The following is a 22,740-nucleotide window of genomic DNA, read 5'->3' on the forward strand; positions in this document are numbered from 1 at the left end:
ATAATCAACAATTCAGGTTACCAGGTGATGACAGAAAACAAAAGATGCGAAAACAAATGAATGACGTGTATAAACAATTGAATGCTATTTCATATTTAAATATAAAAATATAGGGGTCCCATTTGAAATTTCAAAGTGGGAGTGGTTGGAGAGGGGGGGGTTAAATCTAAAATGCAATTAAGCCTGGTTTCAGACTTCCCTCTTAATATCTAAATTGACGTGTTTTTTATTTAAATTGAATTGAATTTAAATAATTAGTTATTTAGACTGGGAAGTTTTGAAATGAAAGCCCTGTATAAGACATCATATTATTATTATTATTATTATTATTATTATATATAAAATATATATATTTAATACATATATATAAATTATGTCAAGAAATTACTTATTTGTGTCAATTATTGGCCATATATAAATTTAAAAGCTTGGTGTGTATTAATTTGTCTTCAGGTCAACATAAAGATCAGCCATTGCGAAATCTAATGGTGTAACATGCAAAGCTGCAGTGTACGGCAGCGAACAGCAATAGTGGAATTTTATTTTGTTAACAATTACTCAATCATCGCTGCTCAAAGAAGATTGCATTATGTAACAAACGTCCATTAATTTCACATGGCTTAATTCCATTCTATATTCGCACATTTTGTTTATTGATGTAACCGGATAAGTGGAAGTGCGCTTCTTCAGATATTATAAGACTCTCTCTAAAATTTGAATTGGCTCGTCTAAATTAGTACACAATAAACTTAAAATTTAAATGTGGTCATTAATTAAATCCCACCCTCTACATAGTCCAATATGTGTGTATGTATGTATGTATGTATGTATGTATGTATGTATGTATGCGTACCCTACGTGCGATACAGTAGTCTAAACGAGGCTGGTCTTCAGCCCATAAATTTTGTTGCAGTGAACTATAACTATATCTGTGATGGCATGATTACAGTCTCTCTCAGATTTCTAGAGTACCGAGATCGATGCCCGCTGTCTGACGGAGGAAGCAACGCTTTCTATCTCTTTTCGCAGTGTTATTCATCATTCATACGACATGCCGGGCGCGTCATTCATCTTCAGCCCTGATGCCGTATTCATGTTCACAATCGATCCGCCGGCTCTGCGCAGCATCTCCGACTTTCCGCTGCTGATCCATCGCGTATTTATTGTTGCTTATGCCACTCCGCTCAGCATCACTCTAGGGCCTTGTCGTACATTATGATTATTAATCTGCATTATGTGAAGATAGCACACGAGGCTGCTACTCTCATTTTGGACTCCATCCAATTATTTTCTGTCCTCCGCGCACACATTTTACCGTAGCAACCATTATACAGTTGCGTTTTATAACAGACTATCATCTACCGTAGTTTAGAATTCTCTTATCTGACTTTCTCATTGCTCTGAAAAGTTTATTTCAATATTTTGATAAAAATTCACTCTAGACCTCTTCAACCACCTGATAGGTACCGTAATTATCATTATCGTAGTGTTGTAACATTATAACTTTGGTATCAAATATGAATGAGGTCTCGCCCACCTCATTATATTTTTGCTCGACTAGTATGACTAGTCAGTTTGTTTTTATACCATTAAGTACGAGAAAAATTCGTACCGGCACCGGGAATCGAACCCAGGACCTCTCAGCTGTGCGCGCTGAGTGCTCTCTAACCAACTGAGCTATGCCGGGACCCGATTCACGACGCCGGCCGAACTCCTCTCGTAGTATCGTGTTACGGCCTTACTGCCTGCACTTGAGACGATACACGTACTTAATGGTATAAAAACAAACTGACTAGTCACACTAGTCGAGCAAAAATATAATGAGGTGGGCGAGACCTCATTCATATTTGATACATATATGATGCTAACAGTTTAAAGAAACTGTTGTTGAATATGGCCATAAAGTCATGTAATATGCGCTCCTGTACATATATGACGTGTATCGTCTCAAGTGCAGGTAGTAAGGCCGTAACACGATACTACGAGAGGAGTTCGGCCGGCGTCGTGAATCGGGTCCCGGCATAGCTCAGTTGGTTAGAGAGCACTCAGCGCGCACAGCTGAGAGGTCCTGGGTTCGATTCCCGGTGCCGGTACGAATTTTTCTCGTACTTAATGGTATTATAACTTTGGAATATTTTAAGGTTAAGCCCACACTGCGGCAAATAAACTGTTTCCGGCTGCTCGAAACAAAATATTTACTGCTGTTTCAAACATCTTCAATACACACTGCAGCAAATAAGTCATTATCAGACACACAGTTGCTGTGATCCCGTACCCTTCCTGCTCCCCGGATCTCAAGGCTCCAAATGCCTATATATGGGACATGTTGAAAGAATCAGTTTTGAAGACCCATCTACAAATATTCCCGAATTACGCGAGAAGATAACGTCATTTTTGTGTCCTTACAGCAACCTATGTTCATCAAAATATCAACAAACATCAGAAACATTATGTCTGCTGTCAAAACATCTGAAAGTTAGAATTTATAAAACAGTTATATTACCGGTTGTTCTTTATGGTTGTGGAACTTGGACTATCACTTTGAGAGAGGAACAGAAATTAAGGGTGTTTGAGAATAAGGTTCTTAGGAAAATATTTGGGCTAAGAGGGATGAAGTTACAGGAGAATGGAAGAAGTTACACAACACAGAACTGCACGCATTGTATTCTTCACTTGACACAATTAGGAACATTAAATCCAGACGTTTGAGATGGGCAGGGCATGTAGCACGTATGGGCGAATCCAGAAATGCATATAGAGTGTTAATTGGGAGGCCGGAGGGAAAAAGACCTTTGGGGAGGCCGAAACGTAGATGGGAAGATAATATTACAATGGATTTGAGGGAGGTGGGATATGATGGTAGAGACTGGATTAATCTTGCTCAGGATAGAGACCAATGGAGACCAATGGCGGACTTATGTGAGAGCGGCAATGAACCTCCGGGTTCCTTAAAAGCCAGTAAATCATCAAATCAATCAATCAACATTATGAACAATGTATGGCACGTGATGGTACACTCTTGAACACGATGAAATAAGATTTTAGTGTCGTTTGTTTTGCCGTATATTGTATATAATTTAAATTTAATTTAATTTATTTATTTGTGAAAAATATTGCTTGTCACTAACTAACTTTAAAATTATGATTACGAAAATGGAATGCAGGCTTTCAGTTACCTGCAAGTAAAATTTTTATAAACAATATAAGTCTCGGATACTGAGTAGGGTAAACTAGGGTCTGTTGGACAGTCGGGCATGTTGGACACTCCGTACTTTAACGTGTTACCACGCCACTTGTGGGCACCACATTCAGCTAGAAGTCAATGAAGGAAGTAGCCACGAGTGGGGCTACTTCCGTCATTGACTTCTAACAGAATGTGGTGCCCACAAGTGGCGTGGTAACACGTTAAAGTACAGAGTGTCCAACATGCCCGACTGTCCAACAGACCCTAGTTTACCCTATAACCAAAATATTTCAGTAAAAGCTGCTGTACAGAGACAGACAGATAGAGTGTCCAAAATCACTTCTTCTGTATTGTGCAGAATATGTGTATTTCTATGACTATCTCGAAATTGAATTTTTCAACATCACAATAGTTTGTCTCCATTCCTATTATAAAGAGAAACTAAGACACAATTTTTATGATTCTACAAAAAAGGGAAAAATTTGAAATAATTCTAAGTACTGTATAGAATAGTTTAACAATTGAAGGGTTCAGAACCATAGTGGGCCAAGCGCCATTTATTAAAACTGTAGAAAACAAGTGTTAAAATGAAGTTATTATCATAATTCAATGAAAACATCTAGCAAGTAATATAAAGTATACACATTAAAACTAAATGATATTAACCCTTGCTTTCTCCGTTTTTAATAAATGGCGCTTGGCCCACTATAGATCTGAACCCTTCAATTGTACCTTGTTTGAGACTCAACATACTCGTATCTTACTGCAGGGAAAGCGACAGTGAAGTGAAACAAATTACAGAGAATATGAGAATCAACTCAAAGGATATCGAGACAGGAAGCAATAAAAATTACACAATTAGAATTCCATAAGCTCATAGCGGTAAAGATGATAACATGCAGCAGTGAAAATGGAGCTTTCAATCGATCTGACGAAAGAAATAAAACAGCAGAGATGAGATTCCATAGAGCGTCAGCTGGAGACGCTCTTCTTCGTAAGAAAAGAAATACACAAAATATAAGACAAGAACTGAAGATTTTCTACGTACCAGAAGGAATTAGAAGTTTAAAACAAAAAGGATATGAGTATATTAAAAAAGTTGAAGATCACAGACTACCAAAAATTCCTTTAAATCATGTAAAAAATGAGTGTCAAGATTACACATACGCGCTTTTTGTTCCTTTTTCATGTTGCTTACATCACTGTTTGCAGTTTTCTTCCTTGTATTATCTCTTAAAATATACAAGGTGGTGAATCGGAGCACGCATTATAGGGGTTTCAATATCAAAATTTATATATTGAAATATAAAAAGGGTAACGTGCATAGTGAGAAAGAGAAATGGTACATGAATAAAATTCCAATTGGTTGAGATTTGCAGATTCAATACCTAGGAGTGATAATAGACAGTAGGGGAAATTGGAAGTTGCAAAATGAATTGGCACTGGATAAAGGAAAAAATGCGCTCCAAGCAGTAGACAGATGCCTAAATAAATGGCCGAATATTGGGGTGAAGAATTTTCTCAACATCTATAATGCACTAGTAGAATCAAAAATATTGTATAATATTGAGATCTGGAGTATTAGATTATCCAGCGGAAACATCGATAAAGTAAGAGCCAAAATGTGTAAAAAAAAAAATTCTAGGAATATCGGAGAATGCTTCTAACCTGGCAGCGTTACTAGAGATGGGAACCGATGGGAATTATTGTATAAAGAAAAACCAAATATTTAGGTTAATATTCTGTTTAGGAATGATTCAGCAACTATGACAACATATATCTTTTGTATGGAAGCCGCTAATTGGAAATCTAATTGACTGAAAGAGCTGGAACGAGAAATAAACTGACTAGGTCTAAATTGGCTATGGAGAGAACTAGGGTCTATAAACACGAAAACTATTGGAAGAATAGTAAAAGAGAGGGCAAATGAAAGTTCGAGGCAAGATATTTTTAGTAATATTAAAGACCTAGGATCACTAAAATACTATAGGGAGGTTAAGCAGTTCTGGGAACAGAAAGAATATATTAGACTAAATTCAAGGGAAGAGAGAACAGGAATGGCACGGTGGAGATTAGGTATCTGGAGGCTCAAGAATAAGAGAGAAAACGTAGAAAAGGATAAATGTCCTTTATGAGGATTAGCTGAAGACGCAATGCATATTGCGTTAAAATGTCAGGGAACGAATGATTTGAGAAACGGTTGGGTGGATAAAAAATTTCTACAAATAAACGCTATAGTAGCTTATAAAAAATGACTGGTCCCCTAAACGCCAGCAATATACATAAATTAGGAAAATTTATTTTTAGAGTTAAAATTAGATGGGAAGAGAAAGTCAAAGCTCTAACGGATATGGAATTATAAATGTTGAGTAGTCGGACACGATAGGAAACTACGAAAAGTAGTCAATGAAGTTAACAGAATAATTTTTAAGAGATTGAGTATAGAAATGATAAAGTTAAAGTAAGAGTTTTAAATACAAGAGCTATAGGCTACTTATTATTAGTTATTATTATTATTATTATTATTATTATTATTATTATTATTATTATTACTAAGGCGAATAGTGGATACTTATAGGTCCAATATGTATTAGTTTTTGTAATGTTTGTATAGAGAGTGACGGCGGATTAAGAACTGGAACACATCTAATTCGCCATGACGTGAACAAAGATTGATGAAATAAATAAATAAATATTGAAATATTACCTCTCCTAATAATTAGACTATTATACAAAGAAAAGTTATTACAATTTTAGTTTTTGTAGAAATAAAAATTTTAAAAAGTATTTTGATTACAAATAACATTGACAAGTAATTATAAGTACATTCAATGAAAAATGTCCCGCGTCGTGGTCTAAGGCACCCTGCCTGGGACTCGCGTTACGGAATGCGCGCTGGTTCGAGTCCTCATGGTGGAAGGAATTTTCTCATGAAATTTCGGCCAGTGTATGGGACCGGTGCCCACTCAACATCGTGATTCATTTGGGGAGCTACGATAGGTAACGAAATCCGGTTACGAAAGCCAGCTATACCGGCTGGGGGATCATCGTGCTAACCACACGACACCTCCATTGATTAATGTCGTATGCGCAACATCCCGCAAGTCTTGAGAGCACCAATCCAAAATGGCAGGTGCAAGTTCTGAAAGTGACATTGATCGAATTACTAAAATAAAGTTCACACCTGGCCGCGAAACCAGCTGGCCCGGGTTCGATTCTCGGTCGGGGCAAGTTACCTGGTTGAGGTTTTTTCCGGGGTTTTCCCTCAACCCAATATGAGCAAATGCTGGGTAACTTTCGGTGCTGGACCCCGGAATCATTTCACCCGCATTATCACCTTCATCTCATTCAGACGCTAAATAACCTAAGTGGTTGATAAAATGTCGTAAAATAAACTAAAATAAACATTAACCTTACTTCAAACATACCGCTGGGGGCCATTTCCCAAATAAATTTCACAAGCTGCACAATTAACAACATGTATTTAAAATAAAATAAATTCTGTTCATGCTAATTTTAATATTCTAATAAATTGAGTTCACTTCCTGTGTTTAATGTGTGTTGCTTTGAGGTTAAAATTTCCATACTAATCCCTGCAAAAAAATCAATAAATATGGCGTATACGTCTGCCATCTGTTGCACTCCTCGGAAACACGCTAAAAAGACACTCACATTCGTGCCATCTGTTGCAATAGTCGGGAACACGCTGAAAATATACGAATGTTCACCATTTCATTAGCACTAAAATAACAATGTAAAAGGTTTGTAAAAATTCAAAAACTTAACATTTAATTACGGTCTAACAAAAACAATCGTATGCATCTTGCCTATAATGGTAATTAAGATGCTTGTACGCTCGTTTCATAAACATACTGGCGTCTTGTTTACTACCATTATAGGCTCGTTGCACCTGCTATAAATTTTGATGGCATAAATGAACGGACTATTTTTTTCTCTACAAAAACTGTAATAATTTTTACTTGTAATTGTAATATATAAATGGTGGAGTTAATATTCCAGTAGGCCTATATAAAAGTAGATATAAATGAAACCCTTTAATCTGCACACGAGTAATAAGAGACAATTTCTTTTTATAGATTACACATAAAAGTAATTTTTAATCCAAAAAGAAAAATAGTTGTCTTCCGTTAGGTAGCTCAGTTGGGAAAGCATTAGTTTACGATGACTCCAGACCTGAGTTCAAAACCCGCCGATAGCGGTGTCGTACTTTTAATGAACAAATGCAAGATTCCAGAGATTGTCTCGGGATTCTCCCGATTTCTTCCATTATTCTACCATCATTCTCCATTTATGTATTCATCATCGTCATCATAATCATCATCATCACCATCATAAGCACTTCAATAATATCTGCACAGAATGGTGTAGCTAAATGTAGTATTGTGACTACCAAATGATTTATTTTACGTATGCTATTTGAATGACAGTTCAACAAAAATTACACTGAGCAACAATGTCGTTTTCAACGTGATAAAAAAATGAACTGCTGTTAAACGTAAAACATTTCGAAAAAGTATGTGTCACAGTGACAAAGGTTTTTCCTTTTTACAAAAGCAACAATTGTAACAACACGAAAATAGATTAAATCTTCTATTGTATGGTTTCGAATAACGCGACATTACAATCGGAATTTCTATGCTTAGTTGTGAGAACAGCTGTTGTTCAAGTTGCTTACAGCTCCATGGAGAGCTATATGTGGTTTGGAATTGTGTGATTATTTGCATATGTGTACTGAACTTCGTAATGCATTTTGTGCTTTAAGTGTAAAGCAGAAATAGAGATTGTGTTGAGAACAACTTCAACAGAATTAAAAACACTTCCAGTTATCATAAGGAAAGATTATTGGTAAAGAAATAACGAAAATTGTTATTCGTATTGGAAATAATATTATAGTTATTAAAAGGCATTTGTATTTAATCCAAAATCTGTAGACATTCTAGCCCTTACATTCTTGCACAGTTCGGGCCATTGTGAAGTGCACACCTTCGTAATGAGGTGTGGAAAGGAATGGAATTTCGGAAGAGGAACACTACGACCCAGCACTGCGGCCTTTCAAGTTCTATAGCGCTAACCCTCAAGCTAGGCGCATTCCCAAACCCACACCGCCTGACTATTTGAGGTTCGCTGTTTATCCAGGTTTCGAGCAGGCAACCTCACCCGTCCCTAGACCAGCTTCCTCCGTGCGTCGCCAGCCAACGTTCGGGAAATGCTATGAATAGAGCCCGGATGTTTAGGCATTTATTTTGGTTAAAATAGGCAGGCATATAGGCACTAAAAATAGACAGTGAAATAGGCATTTATTCATGGAAACAGGCAAAAAAGAAATAGGCCTACTTAATAAACTATCCCATACGGTACTCATTTTCTGGTTACATGTCACAACAAGATGGTTTTTTAAGTTGTCAACTGTCATAGTGAGCCGCCTGTCAGAGAGAACGTTTTTCATGGTGGAAAAAGAACTTCTACTGAAGTGATTGGAGCAAACTTAAAACAACTTATTTCAGAAGGACTGTCTCTAATTTCTTTCAGAGATCGGGAATAACCGTTGTGTATTGTCTCAAAAAGAGGGGTGTGAGAAGGGATTAGAGACTTCAAAGTACGCGTGACTTGTGCGTGCAAGCGACAACAGTAACGGGACCTGGAGACTGCTTTTAATACTTCTCTCATCCCCTTTCTTTCGCTGGTAAACCCCGAAGTGAATTGAGCACTGAGGGTTATACTGTTCAAACATCTTTGTTAAATGACATAAAAGATGGAATCTGTAGGAGAGAAAAGTTTACTTCTTGGAAACGTATGTATTGCTGGAGAATAAGATTCTAAGCAAATATTTGTGTGAGGTGAATATATATTCTTAATTTGTACAACCGTCGTTTTTTGTTTTCTTTTTATATAATTTATGTGCGGTTTATTTTAAATGCATTAAAATATATAAAATGTAAAATAACGACATAAAAAAGGCTAAAAAAAGGCATTTAACCTTAAAATAGGCAACGGGAGATAAAATAGGCAAAAAGGCAAAATAAAAATTGAGCCTATCGTCCCCAAATGTTGTGGAAACGTCTTTATCTCATAAGTTTTTCATACATACATTCAGTTTAAAAAGGGCATTTTGCCTAACATCCGGGATCTAGCTATGAATGATGACGAAATGGAGAAATGTTGACGGAAAGATGTAGATGCCTAATATCGGGAAAAGGAAGAACCTCGAAAAAAATCTCAACCTCTACTTTGTCCGCCAGAAGTGTCACTATGAATTTTTCGATGAAAAATTCCAGGCCTGAACCCGGACCACTTAGCCATCGCAGGGTTGTATATTAAGGTGTACTCATCTTGATAGACTAAATATAATAACTTTACGTATAATATTCACAGACACTCGTGCATAAACACACCTCATGCACACATACGTACGCGGACATGCACGCACACGAACATTTCTATATCTAGTGGACCAAGAATCGATTCCCAGCAGCAATCGTGGACTCACATCCTGTGTTCTGGTAGCCTTCCAGTCAATCGTGATACCGCCACTCTCTCGCACTGCCAACGTCACTGATGCTAAATTTACGTCGATAATTGACATAGCGTACACCCTACGTGTCCGTCAGGCTGTGGTAGACACCGCACTTGTCTGCAACATCTATTTGCCTGTCACATGCTATTATTTTGTCCAGTACACACCACTAGGTTTCGTATCTTGTTATAATGTGATTTCATTTGACTGCCTCTGAAGGATCTCATGTAAACTACATCATCACAATCATCATCATCATCATCATCATCACTACCATCATAATCATCATCATCTACAGAACAACTACACAGATCATATTTTCAGTCTTTTCCGTTTTCTAAATTTTATGTTCAAAACAGTGGGTGAAGAAAGAATAATTTAATGATAACGGATCAGAAAGAGAAAAAGAAATTAGCTGGATCATTGGCTCAGAAGAAACTGCCTACTGAAGGATACACTAAAACAAATGATGAACAGGAGAAAAATTCGGGGCAGAAGAAGGTGTCAGATGACATGCAACATTAAGATATATAGATCATATGCGGAGACTAAGAGGAAGGCGTAAAATAGAAAGACAGGATAATGCTAGGTTTGCAGTGAAAGACCTGCCCTTGAGTAGAATATAATGAATGAAATGAATGACTGCTAATCCGTCTTCTTATTTATTAACCTACTGATCTTCAACTGCTCGGTCTATAAGTTGATAAAGGGATGTAGCCCTTTGACACGGAAATTGGTCGCTGTTCGGAGACTAACTCCCACCTCGGAATAGCTCAGGAATAATTATCGTCTGCACTGTGTTTACACACGTACGTTTTACATATAGAGATTCGAAACACGGTCTTTGTAACGAGAAAAAAGAGCTCTATCGCTCAGCTGCATTGTTCTCCTTGTATTCACCTTGTCCTCCTTGTATTCCCCTTATTCTACTTGTATTCCCCTTGCTCTTCTTGTATTCCCCTTGTTCTCCTTCCCTTGTTCTCCTTCTCTTCTCCTTGTTCTCCTCGCCTTCTCCTTGTTATCCTTTTCTTCACCAGTTTTGCTTCTCTCCGCCTTGTTCTGCCTGTCTTCCACTTATTCTATTTATATGTCTCTTGTTCTCCTTGCCATACCATTGTTCTTGTATACCCCTTGTCCTCCTAGTCTTCCCCTTGTTCTCCTTGTATTTCCCTCGTCTTCCTTGTCCTCCCTTGTTCTCATCTCTTTCCATAGTTCTTCTTGTTTTCACCTTTGTCCTTTATCTCAATCCCTTGTTCTTTATCTCTTCCCCTTGTTCTCCTTCTCTTCCCCTTATTATCCTCGTCTTTCCCTTATCTTCCACTTGTTCTACTTGCCTTCCCCTTTTTCTTTAATTCTCCTTGCTATTCTTCTATTTCTCTTGTTAACCTTGTCTTCCACTTACTCTCCTTGTCTTACAATTTTCTCTGTATTTCCCTTGGTTTCGTATTTCTCTTGGTCTTCTTTAATTCCTCTCGTTCTCCATATATTCTCATTGCTATGTATTTATCAACAAGTAATTACACACACACTAGTTCTACTCAAAGATATACCATATAGTAATGCTACATAAACCTGTCGTTTTTTAAAGCATAAATTTAATGTAATTTTCATAACAAGCAGTGGTATTGTGTGTTTCATTAAAGGTATATAAAATTTTCGTGGCGTAGTTCAGTTGTTTCAAACTATTTAGTGCAGAACAGTCAAGTTAAAGGATCTACGCCACGCAATTCTATTTCACTTCTACAAGTATAATTTCGGACCACACAAAGAACACAGTGGTTGGATTTTAATCCTCAGATCTACCATACAATACAAAACAGTGAAATTCAGGGAGAAGTGTTAATTGCTGCTGGCGCAGGGGTTTATTGAGCAAAGCAGAGATCACTAGAACCAGACTGTAAATTGGATTAATTACACCTTCAACGCCAACTCCAAGAGACGTACTTACATAACGTGCTTCAAAATCGACTCGTCACTGCTTCAAAACCGCTCGGCATTTATGAAGTAGTTTGCATTAAGGGCAAGAAATCTCAAAATCGTCTCCTTATTACTTCCGAACTGCCTGTCCCATTGGGTTCATGAAGTTTAGTTAGTAACGTGCATTAACTACAATAAAGTCTCAAAATTTGCTCATTTCTTTCAAACTGCCTATACACTGACAAAATATTAATTATCTTCCATCAGGCGAGAAGTTTAAAAATGTTACCCTTATCTTTACCAAATTGCTTTTTCGCTTATTAATTATCCGCAATATATTTTATTGTTGAAGTATTCAGTAACAAACAATCGAGATAAATCTCAACAACTGCTCTTCACTGCTTCAGAACTGTTTACAGTAATGTTGAAAATATTCAGCGACATGTAATAATCAATACAACTTAAATTCAAAACTGGCTCCTGGTAGCTTCCGGGAGAAAAGTTCTGGCCAAAAGAAGATATCAGATGATAGACAACATGAAGATATATGACTCGTAGGAGACGAAGAGTAAGACTAAAATAGAGGAGATTGGAGAATGCTGGTATTTGCAGCGAAAGACTTGCTCTTGGGCAGAAAATTATGAATTAAAATGTCGAAGTAGACAGCAATATCCATTAATCACGATAAATTCCACTCTTCTTCACTCATTGCTTTAGAACTGCTTATGGCATTGCTGTAATATTCACCAACATGTAGGCTAATGTTTAAGGCATGTTTCAAAAACGGCTCGTCGCTACTTCATATTTTAAATCTCATTGTTGAAGTATTCACTAACAGTCACTATTTACGATAAATTCCACTCTTCTTCAATCGTGTTTCAGAATTGCTTACGGTACTGATTAAGTATTCTATAACATGTACATTTGTGCGCGATCGTGCGTATTTGCTTGTTTTCCGCACAGAACCAATACGCGGTAAGTGTGAAATACCACATTCAGTATTCCCAACGTAACACACATAACAATTTCCCTCTTCTTACCGCTTAAGCGCGACATTCATTTTACTGCTTTAGGCTTTTAACATATTATTTTTAGAGACGTTTAACATAGTAATAATTATAAATTGGAAACTTACCACTGCAATTTCACCTAAATTGCAATGTTAATTATTGTTTTTAAATATTTGCAAAAATTAAGTAAAGTCTACTACTCCACGAAACTTATTGCATTCCTGATACAAGTAACATTAAGGAAGCCGTGAAAAAATCAACGAGATTCCAGATGCCGATGTTATTACTGCAATATGTTATATAAATAATATTGTTAAAATATTAAAATGAAAAATAAATCATTACATAACCTTACCGTTTGTTTTAAGTTCGCATTTATAGACTGGGGGGGGGGGGGAGACAGACGTATATCACGGCCTGCTGGAGTATAATAACACAGAAAACATTTTACAGCAACAATGTTGAAGAAAGATATTTTGGTGTTCCGGAGTTGCCGTCATTAAACAGAAACCAAGATGGAGATTTCATTGCAACTAATTAGAAATTCGTCTTTCAGGTATGTAATAAACGATCTTCGCACAAAATAATGTACGATACACGAGCGGTATGTTTGTTTTCATGTTCTCGGAAATTAAAAAAGCTCAACTACGTTTTGCTTTTTCAGTCTTTTCCTCGAACAAGAAAACGTCAACATACCGCTCTTGTAACGTATATTACTATTAAAACAAGTCTCAAAATCGGCTCCTCGCTGCTTTAGAACTCATCTCATTGAAAACGTAATCGTAATATATCTGGAAATCGGTTCCTCGGTACTTCAAAACTGCATATTGTCGAAGTATTCAGTAACTTGCAATAACCACGATAAATCTCAAAATCTGCTCATCTCTTTTTCACAGTCCTCTATCCCAGTCTTGGTACAGTATAGCAAATCCAAATATTTGTATATATTCGCGCGTTCTGCCGGACCTTGTACAAACAGCTCCACCATGGTAGGTTTAAGCAATCAAGCTTCCCAACGAACGCACATCTCCCAGAGGGAAGGCCTCTCTTGGACAGAACCATCGTCACCACTGCGGGTCGATCGACAAGTGCGTAAGCTTCACACAACACTGCTCTCCGTCGGCCTGTAGATGACATAAAGTTACACGCACTGTGAAGCAGCCTTGTTGTTTGGGGAGCGGATCTCGCCAAAGTCATAAGAACTTTGGTTAACACAAATCCTAGGGGAAGTTTGTGTTGCTAGCTGGCACGTGTCTGAAGAAGAATCCACTCACATTGCCCGAAAACGCCGAAACACCGCACATTACGTATACACCTCGATTTAAACGTATCTACTGAACGAAAGGTACATGTCCCTTCAAGAATATTAGAAATATATATTATTTCGTTCGATTTCACGGAATAATTTCTTGTAGAAGTAGTTAAGTTTTAAGTTTATGAAACTTATATTCGTAGGAGATACTTGAGTTTGCACTCAAAAACACGTTTGTAGCCTACACTCGTAGATTATCTATGAGAATGTGAGATTAAGTGGGATTCGCAAAATCTGGAATAGCATTCGTGATTATTCCGTTAGCATCACAGTGCTAGAGCGGAGAAATGTGATATTTCCTTCATAACTCGGTATGTTCTGTACTCTGTTTTCAAAACTTCTTTAGTACGATTTCGATCACAATACACTGGCTTCATGCAATTCAGTGAAAATGACTGCCATGATTTATTATTCTTCTGTAATATGTAGAAAATTAGTGAGATCTGAAAATGAAATGTACACAAGAAACAGACATAATAACGAACATATTGGACAATGGTGTAGTATATTTTAGTAACAAGTATTATTAGAAACAGTGTGTGTTCGATATAGACTAAGTGATCTGAAAATCAAGAATGGAGTGATATAAGTGTCAATTTTGAATGAATTAGAGGAGTGTAATAGATAATGAAAATAGGTAAGGAGTATGGTAGGGGAGGCTAGCTATGATAGCGAAGTATAATATGTAGAAAATTAGTGAGATCTGAAAATGGAATGTACACAAGAAACAGACATAATAACGAATATATTGGACAATGATGTAATATGTTTAATAACAAGTATTATTAGAAACAGTGTTCGATATAAGTGAACTGAATATCAAGAACAGAGTAGTAAAAGTGTCAATTTTTAATGATCTAAATTAAGTTGTTAGATTTTAAAGGTGTGAATACTGATCAATTTAAATGGGATCGAAAGTCAAATTATAAGAGCGTCTACAAAAGGTATATCTGTAATGAATGTAATTGTGGCACCAGATACAAAATTGTGAGGTCCACGTTACATGGATGTATCATATGATATCATGATATATCATATCATATCATATATCGTGCGAGTTGTTACAAATTATCTTATAATGGCAGCACTGCTTCCCTACAGCGTTAACAAACTATCTCTTGTTTTATGCGTTAAAGCACTTGGAAGTACCACAAGAATATTCTAAGGACTAACATTTGAGTAAATTAAATTAAATGAGATGGAATAGCGGGAGGAAGATGATGGAAGTAGAAAAAGACAAAGTAATAAAAGAAGAGTGATATTCAAAATCAGCTGGGACAAGTAATTGGTTAGAGATGATTTGATTTTGTCATAATGTGTGGTCTAATCATGAGTTCTGACCTCAGCAGTCATATTAGCTGCAGGTATGAATCTCTTAATTAAATGAATTAAATTAATATGTTCTGGGAGGAGGCACAGGTTGGTAAAGTTGAGAAACTTTTAAGAAGAGAAAGTACTATTCTGACTCCTCAGTGATACAGGGAATCTACAAGGAAGTTGGAGGTGAAAATCATTGGAGATAATTGGAAATTAATATTAAGAGCCTGTTGCGTATCCTACAAAAGTAGCAAACATCAAAGAAACGAAAAAATATATATATTAAGAACAAATTAAGAAGCAATAGAGAGGTCAAAGTAATAATAGAGCCTGATTACAAGTGTATGATCAACCCAAATTGTGGAGGAATATAATGAAACAAGGTTGTTCCTTCGAAGAAAGAAGACTGCAAGCGAGACGAGGTATGATACTGCAATTTTATGGTAAGCTTTGTCTTTTAGGCAGTCTCCACGTGGAGGAAGCTGAATAAATAAAGAATAAAATAAGAATGAGTTCTGTGATGACGGATAGTAAGAAATGCTTGATTCTCATTCCGTACTGTTGCGAGAAACTGAAAACGTACTGCTAGATAAGTAGGAATAGAGGTATGCAGGCTGTGTCAGTGAATGCATTATTCTTCGTTCCTTCATGCGAACACATGACAGAAGTTCGAGGGATGGTGTTACATAATCAGATTTGCGCGCATTGCAAATGAATCTTATAGGAGTACACATATTATGAGCACGCTGCAATCTCTCAGCTAGGTTATGGGTTACATTTGTCAGCAAGGAATCACAATAATCAAAATGGGGCATCATAAGCGCCTATCATCTATCTTCTTCTGTTCCGAACTTTTCTTCCGTTCACCATTCTTTCCAGTGCATCCTTCAGTAGGCAGTTTCTTCTCAGCCAGTGACTCAGCCAATCCCTTTTTTCTCCGTGATCAGTTTCAGAATTATTCTTTCTTCATCTACTCTTTTTTTAAAGGAAAGGAAATCCATAATACTTATATGTATATAAATCATGGTTCCGCGCTGTAGCTGCGTTGTCTAAGGCTCTCTACATTGATTTTGTAATGTGGAATGAATGCTGGTTTCAGTCCTCATGGGTGAAGAAATTTTCTCACGAAATTTCCGTCAGTGTATGGGACTGATGCACACCCAGCAACGTGATTATTTGGGAGTTACAGTAAGTAGCGAAATCTTAATGTCAAGTGAGCTGTAACGGCTAGAAGAGCTCATTGTGCTAGCCACACATTACCTCCGTACTGGATAGATGATCGTTCACCTCTGTTGAGGCATATAGACGTGAGGTAGCAGTCGATTGGTAGGCCTTGGCACTCCATGGGCTGTCTCGCAATGGATTTTTTGTTGTAAATCATGATCACGTTACAGAAAAATTATGTTTCTGTTTTAGCTACCTACATACCAATTATGCAGTAAAATATAAAAAAAATATGTGGAAATACACTTAAAATTATCAGGCGTGATCATTTCTTTTGATAACCTAACGATACTATATCCATTACTAGATTATTTAATGTCAATGAAAGTTGTGATAGCGAGATGATATTTAGCGATGATGCTAAAGGTTCGTCAAAGGTTACCTGACATTCGCCTTACCGTTGAGAAAAAACTCGGATAAACCCAACTAAGTACGTAATCAGCCGAAGCGGGAATCGAACTCGCGCCCGAGCGCAGCTTTGGATCAGTATACAAACGCTCTATCGCCTGAGCTACGCCTATGGCAAGAATAATTGTTGAAAATCTAATTAAATAGAAACAAAATGTCATCACTACACTAACTTTGTTAGGCACCAAAGTGACAATTCTTTTTCATCTCAATTAGAAGCTTCAGTGAATTAATATTACAAAGAATTTCTACAAAAGTATTATACAGATATGATCAATTACCGAAAAATATACCTTCACTGCTATGAGGCCTGTTTGCAAATTCCATTACTTCTTTTAAAATAACACAATATTAAGATATTCAATGAATTCCTATTAACATGTTAAAAACAACACAAATTTTAATAGACGAAGAGACTGAACTTGCGAAGAAGGAACGACTGACGTAAGATCGAACTGCAGCTTAAAGCAAGTAGTGAAAAATAACAGCAATAATAAGAACAAGTGGGTGTATTGCATTAAATCTCTGCAGAAGAGCAATTACTAAGTATTACATTGTTTTCGCAAAAAGTTGTCTTTATTGCACGAATAACAGAATTCTGCTCCAAATTAACCTGCAGGCATATGAAACTCTCAGGCATAAAAAGTTTCAATCAGCGTTTCATGGTCTTTTACTCTATTTCAGTGCGCGCTTCGCGAATTCTCTTCATCAAACTCGAGAAGTTTGAAGTTCTCTGCGCCACTACGATTTTATCTTTCGTTTCTCGGAGAAATGAAGGTCATTTATACCTTGAAACCTTATTACCAAGCTGGAAAGCGCACGTGTTAGTGTCTGCCATATTAAAACGAAAACCATGTCGGTTACATTAACGTATTCGTGAAAATCGTCAATCTGTGCACGAAAAGCTCACGAAGATGACAGGAAGAATATTAACTTTATACGTTGATATGAAGGATCTACAAATCCCCGTCGGAGATAACATTTTGGTCTTTTTTCATATGATATTATTGGGGACCGAGCGGGCTAGCGGCGTGGTAGAGGTCTGGCCTCGCATTCGGGAGGTCCGAGGTTCGATCCCAATTGCCGGCAATCCTAACTGAGGTTTTCCATGGTTTCCTCAGTTATTTCCAGGCAAATGCCGGGATTGTACCTCTTGAAAGTCCGGCCATGGACGGCGATCCTTCCCTTAATCCTTTCATATGTGTGAGTGAATGATGTGTAATGTCTTAAATGTTTGTGTTTTATCGGAGGTGGCCCTGGCATTGAGCTGATCCCTCATCCGGGGAGGCCCTCCATGTCCTTGTGTGGTCAAAAAAGTATCTATGTGATTCATAGCTCAATACCTCTCCCGACAAGTCGCGGCTCTGTAAGGCCCGGGTGGCGTGGGTCGTGTAAATGCACCTAGAAGGGAGAGGTTAAACTGAGAGAAAGAAAGAAAGAAAGAAAGATTATTGGGACACATGACAGAATTCTTGGGATACTAAGTAGCACAACGGGAGGGCTCAGTCTGGGACAAATAACATCATATTAACAGCGAACATACGTCCATAACGTTGGCGGGTTCCGAACTACTGACCAGAACTTTCAGATAGATCTAAAGCTACTCGCCTTCGTCGTTGTCACAGTCGCTTACTCGTAATTAACATGTTGTTAATGTTCGTGATGTGTAAAGATAGTTACGGGACGGTTTTTTCATTTTATTGTTAATGTTCATGAGGTACAAATGTACTACTTCCGTATGATTTTCCAAGCTTCTTAATGTGGTGATATGTATGTATGTATGTAGGTCTATTTATTCACACTGCAAATGGGTATATACCCGGTGGCAGTAGTAACTAATTACACTCAATAATGACAATTAATAATAAACAAAATTAATAAAAAATTAATAATAATACTAATAATAATAACTTAATAATAATAATAATAATAATAATAATAATAATAATAATACAGGGAGCATCCTAAATTAAATGAAGCACGATCACTTAAAATAACATTTGAAGTAAATCTAATTTGTATCTTAACCCTAAGTTCGAACTAAAACCCACAAGTATGATATGTTCATACCTGCACAAGTACCTTTCAGCACTACACTCATTTCGCCGACAACTCACTCATTACACTGGAACTATGACACATTTCACTGATTCTATCCTGATTTCACTAACACTTCAAAAACATTTCACTGTTCAAATACTTTGCACTGCCACTATAAACTATAAAACTTTACTGACAGAAACACATTTCACTTACACAACACACTTCACTGATAACACACTTCTTCACTGATACAACACTTCAAATAACAAAATATCAAATACATCCTTTAGATAGTACGTGTAATATACTACCTTCTATTAGTAAAGTCCTTAAGACTATTTTTAAATACATTTTTGGTTATTGGTAAAGTCTTTAGTAAGTCTGCAGGTAAAGCATTCCAGTCCCTGATAGTACGATTGAGAAAAGAAAACTTTCCAGTGTCCGTCCTCTGTCTTCTTTCCCTCAATTTATATGAGTGGTCGTTCCTTGAAGAGTAATAATTTGGCGGCTGCAACCTATTTTTTATTTCTCTCCAGGCAGGCTCACCTCTGTATGTTTTGAACATTGCGCATAATCGAATTCGCGTTCTCCGGTCCGTGAGTGTGTCCCATTTTAATGGTGAATTAATACGACAACACTTGAGAGCCTCTTTTTGAATCTTTTCCAGTGTCTTGATATATTCTAATCTGTAAGGATCCCAACATGCAGCACCATATTCCATTACTGGACGAACTAGTGATTTATATGCAATCTCTTTGGATTTATCAGAGCCTTTTCTTAGTACCCTTATCACAAAGTGTAACGCTCTCAAGGCTTTTCCCGCTGTGTCAGTAACGTGTTCCCCCCAGCCGAGATCGCTGCTCAATATTATTCCTAGGTATTTACATTTGTTAACTTCCGGAATTGTTTCACCCCCTAACGTATACGTTACGATTATTTTATTTCTTTGCTCTTTAGAGAATTTATTTTCATTTTGTTGGCTATTGCCCCATCATTTATTCTATTATGTATTGTATCTGTTGAAGCACCAAGTTCTTCTCACAACCTATGTATAGGCCTACGTCCTTCCAAAACTCTGCGTGTATTCTCAATATTCCACACCTTACGTTTTAAATTTTTTATGTCTCCTTCCTCATTATTGAAACCCTGGAGCCATCGACACTTTCAATCTCGACTTCACAGCAGCTTTATAATCTTGTTTCCAGTATTGCTTCAGAAGGATTTTAATATAAAACTTTATCACCTCCATTTTGTATCTTTGTATTAACTTATCGACGACTGCCCAATGCTCATAATGTGCAATATTAACCATAGCGTCCTGTAAATGGCATTGCCCAACTAAAAAAAAAAAAAAATCAGTAAAAATCTTACAAAGCACAAAACCGGCATTACCAGGCTTCGAGACTTCGGACCCAATAGAGTAGTTCAGTGGGAAATCGGCATAACGGCGTACTGAGTATAGTGGTAAAGCGTACAGTGGGTGGGGGTACTGTGGCAATACGCAAAGGAAAACGCTCTGGATTTGAAGGTTTTGACGAATAATTTGGTTTTCATACAAATCTATTTTCAAACTGTGTCTGAAACTATTACACGGTTAGAAAAGTCAGAGCAAGAGATACCGGAAGCCCTCAAATTAGTTAAGGAAATGACACAGAGAATTAATGAGACACCATGTACACCGGTTACTGAACGTGTAAAACAGAAGTGGAAATCAATTTTATGTAAAAATAACGGATATGGATCATTGTGTAATATAAACAGCAAATTAGTGGACATAGAGTCACCCGAGAATAAAGGACTGTCTCTTAGAGACTGCAATGATGTATGGTTTCTTCGTTTTGCTCCTATCACGTCATGCGACGTAGAGCATAGCTTGTCACAGTACAAACAGTGTTTGGCAGATAACCGAAAAAGATTTACGTTTGAGACACTGAAAATGTATCTTGTAGTACATTGCAATTCGGTACAGTAATTGCACTTCCTAAAGACGACCAATAGGATACATGAAGAAATTAAAATTGCTACATGTTTATTTCCACCAATAACACTGTGTATAATCAAACACAAATGCTTATGAAAGACAGGAGAATAAATGCTTTTCACATTCTTTTGACATTGTCATTTTGTAATGTATATTTACTTTCAGAATATACACATATGTGTGTTTCCCCATACTACCGTACTCTATTCTCAATAGCAACGTTGTTACCTCAACACATCTCTACCTTTCACTACCTGCAGCGGGTCAACAACCTATAGTACATGCACAGTAAACTTGTTGTATCGGGTTCCAAGTCTCGAAGCCTGGGCATTACATAAGACGACCTAGATAACCTAATCGCAACAGCCTTCGTAGACAGTGAATTCTCATGGCGTCAAGGTAACCGAATTCTTAAACGCATGGCCTCCCCGCGAAACCATTCGGCCAGTGTTAGCTGTTGTGCGTTCAGGTCGCCACAACGACATGGAAACTGTACTTAAATAAACAGGCGCGTTCTATTAGTTTGTTTATAAATGAGACGTGAAATCGAAATGAAACCCAAGTTGCGGGGACCCACCTTGCGGATGCTAACTATTTGGACGTGCGCCAATCATATGGCAGGGGCAGGGGTCAACACCCCGGCTGGTGCAAGGTAGGAAATGGATGTTCACAGCAGCATTGTCACGGTCGCTGGTTTCCCCAAGTGGTTTCTACACCGAGCAGCTCCACCCAATGGTCAGGCATGGAGTATCGAAAAAAAACTCGTGATGGACGACCTGACCACATGCACATAGTCAGTGCTGCGCGAAAATTTGCCCGCAATACATAACAGTGCTGCCACCACAACAGGACCCGACGACCTCGGGGGGTGAGAAGCTATGCAGATGTGACATGTTTGATGGACTAATGTAATATTACGCAAACACGGGCAGGAAGAGCACCACCACGCACGCACGGCACACTTTTTTAATTTAGATAAAAGCTTGATACGTCATTATGTCGATGCCGGACACGTGTTCGGTTATCCGCACGATAAGTCACGCGTGGTAGGGTCGGTCCCGACCTAACGTACCACGAGTCTGGTTTAGTGCTAAGTAGCCTACTCATAACGACATGCAACGAGGTCAAGATTATCCGACTTCGCGTTCAACTCGAATTCGTATTTCTTATGCCTCATTCACAATTAAAACTTAAACGTTAACTTGATAATTCAAACGTTAGGCCTTTCGTAAAATAAAAAAAATCGTAACACCATTCAGGATGTGAACATAAACATAGCAGCAAAAATACTTGGTAACTATGGAAACATAACAACGACGTCATTTCATGAAATTATTCTGTTCAAACTGCCTGCTCAATCAAAGTTATTTTACCGCTAGGTGGCAGGCAGTGCCCACCATTATTAACATTATTTATTTGAGTAGCTTAATATCAAAGACGGAAATCTGTCGTCGCCATAGTTTTGATCTAGAGGCTATTTTATAATTCACAGTGTTCTTTGTAATATTTAACACAATTTATTTTATAAATGTAGTGTTAGAGTTTGCATATGGTTTCACTATAACTGGAAAGATCATGAAAAATTGTATAAAAAACCACAGCTATCTAAATTTCTATTGAGGTCAGATGTCCATCTTTGATATTACGCTACTCATTTATTTATTTGATGGTGTCAATAAAGACACATGTCATTACAAGTTCCAGGTCACGTGGACCTTTGCCTTAACAAGAATGTTGCTTAGTATAACATGAGTACGTAAATGAAGTGTGACCATCTTCTCCATCAGAAATGGAGACTGGTAAGCTGGA

The 22,740-nt window shown here is 37.4% G+C and overlaps 1 protein-coding gene across 9 annotated transcripts in view; it reads left to right on the forward strand.

The window, feature by feature from the left end:
* Positions 1-22,740, forward strand: part of Dscam4 (Down syndrome cell adhesion molecule 4) — an 888,085-nt gene that overhangs the window by 608,153 nt on the left and 257,192 nt on the right. The gene's annotated exons all lie outside the window — the stretch shown is intronic.

The sequence above is a fragment of the Periplaneta americana genome, chromosome 5, assembly GCF_040183065.1.
Source record: "Periplaneta americana isolate PAMFEO1 chromosome 5, P.americana_PAMFEO1_priV1, whole genome shotgun sequence".
NCBI classification, from domain to species: Eukaryota; Metazoa; Arthropoda; class Insecta; order Blattodea; family Blattidae; genus Periplaneta; species Periplaneta americana.